General features: G+C 53.9%; 1 pseudogene; it reads left to right on the forward strand.

The window, feature by feature from the left end:
* Positions 1–5,176: 5,176 nt before the first annotated feature.
* Positions 5,177–5,832, forward strand: LOC136391171 (heterogeneous nuclear ribonucleoprotein D-like pseudogene; annotated as a pseudogene).
* Positions 5,833–7,079: the final 1,247 nt, after the last annotated feature.

Here is a 7,079-nt window from a genome sequence, read left to right on the forward strand (position 1 = left end):
GCTGGAAGGAAAAGAGGGAACCCAGGGCTGGAAGGGACCTTGCATTGTGCTGAGTCCCTATTCCTCTTCCAAACGCAGGCCACTCAGGTCTGAGAGGGCACTTGGGCAGCCTGACCCCACCAACCCATGGACTCTGTGGGTGCCCTTGGGGTCTGCAAGGGGTCCCCTAGGGTGGGACAACACGAACAGTCTCTCAGGGTTCCACTGCAGGGAGAGCCCCGTGATGCCCCAGCTCATAGCCAGGATTCCACCGATGGCCAGGAAGCGCCAGGGGCTGACGGAGTGGGGGAGTACAGGAAGGACGGGCGGACGGAGGGCCGCAGAGCCGCCCCTCAGCTCCAGGCTTCCGCTGGAGTGCTCCGAGCAGGCTGGGAGCCAGATTCGGGAGGGTTTGCATTTTCATCCTGGCTCCTCACACAGTCACCTCCAGAACCAGCCTGGACTCCGAGTGGTGAAGGGTGATGGCCCACCCGTCTTGCTGAGAAGCAAAGCACACAGCTAACTCTGAGGCCCCAAGACTCAGGGGGAGCCGGCTTGTCCATGGTCACCCAGCTGGTAACAGGAAGCGCTGCCACGCCAGGGTTGTCCTGGACAAGATCCACATGAAGCCACAAAGCAGCCACACAGTTGCCGTCAGAGCTGGCTGCCCAGGCTGGGAGCCAGTGTACCCCTGGTTCTTGGCTCTCTGGAACTTCCTCATCCCAGAGTCCTGTGTGCACCAAGGCCTTCACACAGGGGCGATGGCTCTACAACCAGCTCTGCGTGCAGTCATTTGGTTCATGACAGCGGTTCCTCCCTGGGCCCAGCCCTGTGCCCACGCTGGGCCAAGCACCCACGTGTTTCGTTAAGGAGCCTCCTGGATGCCTGGAAGGTGGGTGCTGCTGTCATCCCAGTTCTCAGATTGGAAAGTGAAGCTCAGAGAGACCTGGTGACTGGCCTCAGGCCCAGAGCTGGGATCAGAATCCACTTCCTGATCTCAGAGATGGCCTCTTGTCCCCAGCCTGTATCAGCCAGGCTTGACCAGACTCAGGGGTATGGGTGTCACCCATGATGGGCTGGGCTGTGAACTGAATTCCCTTGGCCTCTATCACAAAATGTTGACGGAAACTGCACAGAAGGTCCCTGTGAGCACAGGAAAGAGGAAGTTTGTCACAAGATCGTCACACGGGCAGGGTGAGATTGCTTAGTAGGGTGGAAGAGGCCACGGTAGCAGGGGCACTCACAGCCCAGGGATCTTTTTGATCACCGGGGAGCGGGAGGCAAGGACTATCGCGCCCTGTTAGACAAAGAAGCTGAGGTTCAAGAAGGCCAGCTGACTTGAGTCCCAGAGGACAGTAGCGTTAGAATCGGCAAAGGCAAGATTCTCTGACCCCCCACCAGTGCTCTTTGTTGTATGCCCCTGCTTCCTACCCACTCACCCCCCCCAGCCTCCTGTCCTCCCGGCCATCCATGTGTCCGTGCACCTACACACCCACTGATCCAGCCTCCCAGCCACCATCCACACATCCCTTCACCACCTACCCATCCGTGTATCCATCCACCTACTTACTCATCCATCCTCCTTCCATTCATCCATTCATCTACCTGTCTACTCACCAACCCATGAACCCATTCACCTATCCAACTTCCCATCCACATATCTATCTCCTCATCCACTTACTCACGCACTCATCTATCATCCATCCATCCATCCATCCATCCATTCAACATCCATTCATCTACTTACTTACTCACTCATTCAGTCATCTAGCCATCACCCATCCAAACACCACCCGCCCACCTGTGTACCCATCTATCCACCTACCTCTCACCCACCATCCATTCATTTTATTTTCATTCTGTAACCATTCTGAGCCTTGTTCCTTATACTTTGTAGTTCTGCAACATGCTTATGTGAGCTGGGTGCTGATTCTGTCCTCTCTGTGGAAGTGTACCCACTCCGCAGTCCTCAGCTCCAGCTGGTCCCCATCCGGACCGGACCGCAAGGCGAGTGGGAGAGCATTAGGCTGCCCCTCCGCCCTGCTCACCTCCCCTCAGGTGGCAGCTGGGCTCTCGGGCTCACCTTTTTCTCTCCTGAGTCACTTTACCTCCCCATTTGGGCATTTTAGTCACAGAAAGAGGCCTCAAAAATGTGGGAAAAGACCAAGCCACAAGTATGAAGGTCCCTTTCAGAACCTGACCATTCTGCAAAGGACACTAATCCGCCGCGCCATGGGCACCAGAAACTGCCGTGGTATCGGATAAGACCCACCAGTCCGGGGACTGAGGACCAGTAGGACAGACTGGGCCAGGAAGTGAGCAGCTTCTGAGCCTGCTTCCACCTGCTGTGTGACACTGGGCCACGGGGCCACTGAGAACTGGCTGGGGGACTGGAGGGAAACATGGAGGCGTTAGAAAAGACCGCAGCACCTCTCTAACTCGGTGGAGAGTTCTCTGACGGGGTTTGCGGGGCTCAGACTTTGAGGCAGACATTCTCTTATTGCTGAAACCTTCCAGAAATGTCCTTTGATTCTGCTCATACCAGCTAACCATTCATTCATTCATTCATTCTGCACTATCTGTGTACTAGGACCTATATAAGACTCCAGGGATCTAGAAATCGATAAAGATATTTTCTGCCCTCAAGAAATATGCTGACACTAGGTTTGGAACGGAAATCACAGTCACCTTGCATGGGTGCTGGTTCCGGCACAAACTCAGTCCTGGGGGATCCGAGGAATGTCAACTGTGTCTGGCTGGGTAGGCGAGGAGGGGCCCCAGAGGAGGGGCCCCAGAGGAGGGGCACACTCAGGACCTGAAGGGAGGAGGCGGTGGGTGTGGAGAAGGGCGTTCAGGGCAGAAGGACCGGTGAGTGCAAAGCCGGGGTGGGGGCGGGGGAGGACGAAAAGGGAAAGAGAGGTCGGGGACTGACTCCCTGGAGTACCTCCTATGCGTCAGGCACTGTGCCCCGTGTTTGTTTCCATCTCTATCCCGTGAATCTGCCCAACAGCTCGACCTGGCCAGCATTCTCTTCCCTTGTACATTTCCCCGATGACGAAGCCGAGGCTCAGAAAGGACCGGCAACTTTCCCAAAGTCACACAGCTGCCACATGCTAGATCTGGGACACCGGCCCAAGCCAGCCGGTCTGACTCCGAAGTCTGGAGCCTTTCTTCATCGCCCTCGCTCTGAGCATCACCCCTCGAGATGAGGGTGAGGGAGAACGCATCCCCATCAGCATTTGCTTCTTCTAGGCAACTTAGAAGGCTCCTGCATTCATTCGATTAACAAATATTCAACTACCCCTTCTCTGGGTCAGGCCCAGTGCTGGGCTTTGGGTGGGTGGAGGGGTATAGCAGTGACAAGAGAGGCCTCTCCCTGCCAGCTTGGGGCTCCCTATTAGGGGGAGGCTATGGGGATACATATCAACTCCGGGCAAAGCCCTGTTTCACCCAGGCTTAAATATAAACCCAGGTGCTGTCCAGGCCCAAATAGTTGGGGGCCACAGGCTCCCAGAGCCTCGTCTGGGGAGGCAGCAGGCCGAGCTGTCAGCTCTGAGCAAGCTCTTCTCATCAGCATGGGGCCCCAGCCTTCCTGCTTAAAGATCGCCTCGGGCGTTCTCTTAAAGATGCTAACGTTGCAGCTGACATTTGGGAGATACTGGCAGGCGATCAAACCCAAGCTGAAAATCGGAGCTGCTGGGCGGGGGCGGGCACCAGGCAGCAGGGACCGGGCTGGCTGGGGCCGAGGGCATCGGGGCTTGGGCAGCCTTCCCTGGCTAAGGCTGCACTCTCAGCCCTGCTCTGCTCTCTGCCGGGAGGACGTGGGGGAGGAGAAGGAGGCAGAGGGAAGGAAGGAAGTGGGAAGAGAATGGATACGGAGAGACCTGAATCTCTTAGTTCATCCCCAAACTCTAGGCCATTGTCAATAATCAGACCAATTGCCAAAAAGAAAAGAAAAGAATCATAGAGTGAAGAATTATGGAAAAGAGGTAAGATGGAAGAGGGTTGCTGGTGCCCGTGCCCTCTCTGGCCATAGTCCCCAAAGCTGGGCCCCTCGCAATGGAGGGAGGAGCGTGTTCTGAGAACACTGAGGGGTCGGGTGGGGGCATCTAGGAGAGAAAGATTCCCACACCACCTCTCACTTGGGCACTCTTGGCCTTCCACAAACTTTGACCCGCCTGAGCCCACCTTGTCTCCTTTCCCTTCCTTTATATCCAGTCTCCTTCCCACCTACCCACCCACCCACCACTATCCATCCATCTCCACCCGCTTACCCACCTACCCATTCATCTAGCCTATCCTCTACCTAACCAGTTCACTCTCTGCTCACCACCCATCTAGTTAACCAGTCATCCCCTTCATTCATCCATCCATTCATTCATCTACTCAGCCATCCGCCCCCACATCCATTCCCCACGCCCCCCTGTACCTTCCCCCACACCCACCTCATACACCCCTTCCGTTCATCCATTCACCCACCCATCCAAACACCCATCAGTTGCCCCTGCATCCATCCAAGGAGTAGTCAGCGCAGGCAAGGCACACTGGCTCACTTTTACGGGGGCAGAGAAAGGCTTCCAGGAGGGAGGCCATCTAAGCAGAGACACAAAGAGTGGGTCAGAGAGATCCAGGGATCCACCAAAATGTGGAAGGGAGAGTGTTCCCCAAAGAGACAGGAGGCAGGAGGCAAGGACCTCTTAGCGAACAGCAGGTCACGTTCTGGTTGTAGCTCAGGAGAGAGTAGCCTACCGAGGGCCAGGGAGCGACCAGCTCAGGCTGGAGCGGGCAGCAGGGCAGGGCACAGAGCTGGGACAACTTGCCCAGCACAGAGCCAGCAATACGGGGTCATGGGAAGAGAAGTGGAAGATACAGAAGGCCAAGTCTTGGTCCCGCAGCTGTTTACGGCCGACCCTTCCAAATAAGCCACTCTGTTCCTGCAGCCCTCTCTCCTCCTCGCCATCCTCTCCCTCCTAAGGTGCTGCTCATGGTTAGATCCCTACAGCCCCGCCCTTCTAGGCTTTTCCTTGAGATGCTTGAATTCTAGCTTCTCTGGGTCAGGACTGTGCCTCCTCCTTCTTGGTGTCCTCCTGTCCATGGTACTTGGCCAAAGCTCAAAAAAATATTCAAGCAATAAAAAATATGTATCCTTGGCCGCTGCTGGCCGCGACTTGGACTGTGCGCCAGCACCCCCCGGCTGACAACCCCCGCCATCATGGAGGACATGATCGAGTACAGCAACATAGAGGAATTCGCAGAGGGATCCAAGATCAACGCCAGCAAGAATCAGCAGGATGACAGTAAAATGTTTATTGGAGGCTTGAGCTGGGATACAAGCAAGAAAGATCTGACTGAATATTCGTCTCGATTTGGAGAAGTTGTAGACTGCACAATTAAAATAGATCCGGTCAGCAGGAGATCAAGAGGATTTGGATTTGTGCTTTCAAAGATGCCGCTAGTGTTGGATTTTGGAGCGGAAGGAACACAATCTGGATGGCAAACTGATAAGACTCCAAAAGGGCTAAAGCTTTAAAAGGGAAGGAACTGCCCAAAAAGGCTTTCGTGGGAGGATTGAGCCCAGATACTTCTAAAGAACAAATTAAAGACGGTTTTGGAGCCTTTGGAGAGATTGAAAATACTGAGCTTCCCATGGATACAAAAACAAATGAAAGAAGAGGTTTTCGTTTGATCACATATACAGATGAGGAGCCAGCAAAGAAATTGTTAGAAAGCAGATATCATCAAATTGGTTCTGGAAAGGGTGAAATCAAATTTGCCCGACCCAAAGAGGTATAGAGGCAGGAAGAGCAACAACAAAAAGCAGGAAGGCCCTGGCCCTTTAGCTCAGTTGGTTAGAGCGTCGTCTTGATATGCCAAGGTTGTGGGTTCAATCTCCGGGCTGGGCACACACAAGAATCAATCAATGAATGCATAAATAAAGTGGAACGAAATTGATGTCTCTCTCTCTCTCAATTTTTTAAAAAGAATCTTAAACAAATATGTATCTTCTCCCCAAATCCTTCCCTTCTTCCTCTTGGGGACCCCTTCCATACACCCCATCACCCTGCTCTGAAACCAGGTGTCATCTTCATCCTCTTCCTGTCTCACTGGTGCCCCTGCCATGTTCAATCACACACCCGGACCGGTCACTTCCACTCCTGACAGCCCTTGAATCTGTCACGTTTTTCCACCTGTTCAGCCGCCAACCGGGGTCAGAGTAGCAGCCTCCATGTTTTCTTTCAGGCCATGTGCACGGTATAGACAGATTATTTTTTAATTTCATTTTATTGATTGATTTGAGAGAGAGAGAGATCAATTTGTTGTTCCACTTATTTGTGCATTCATTAGTTGATTCTTGTATATATGCTCTGACCGGGGATCAAACCCACAACCTTGGTGTATCTGGACAATGCTCTAACCAACAAAGCTACCTTGCCAGGGTTTGAGAGATCTTTTTAAAATATAAGCTTGACTACTCTATTCTCTTGCTTACACTTTTCAGGGTTCCCCACTGCCTTTAAGATTGCGTCCTAAATCCCTCTAATTGTCTGTAAGACCTTCCCAAGTTGGCTAACGCTGGTTTCTCTGAGCCCCGTTCATCCCTCTAACATAGAAGATCCATCGAAGTACATTGCTCTCCATCCTGGATCTCCAAGGCCGTGAGTGATCCTGGCTCCAGCCACCGGACTGGCCAAATGCCAAGAAACGTCCTGAGCCTTCAACACTGGGTATCCCTACATTTGACTCCACTTAGACCCCACCTTCTGTCCCAATGAGCCAGGGAGCGATCCCATGTTCTCAACACCACAGCCAATGCCTGGCTGGCCGTCTGGTAAAAGAAAATATTGCTAAGAGCTACAAGAATATCTTGGCCCTGGCCGGTTGGCTCAGTGGTAGAGCGTCGGCCTGGCGTGCGGGGGACCCGGGTTTGATTCCCGGCCAGGGCACATAGGAGAAGCGCCCATTTGCTTCTCCACCCCCCCCCCCCTCCTTCCTCTCTGTCTCTCTCTTCCCCTCCCGCAGCCAAGGCTCCACTGGAGCAAAGATGGCCCAGGCGCTGGGGATGGCTCCTTGGCCTCTGCCCCAGGCGCTAGAGTGGCTCT

This window comes from Saccopteryx leptura, chromosome 2 (genome assembly GCF_036850995.1).
Source record: "Saccopteryx leptura isolate mSacLep1 chromosome 2, mSacLep1_pri_phased_curated, whole genome shotgun sequence".
In the NCBI taxonomy this organism is placed as follows: Eukaryota; Metazoa; Chordata; class Mammalia; order Chiroptera; family Emballonuridae; genus Saccopteryx; species Saccopteryx leptura.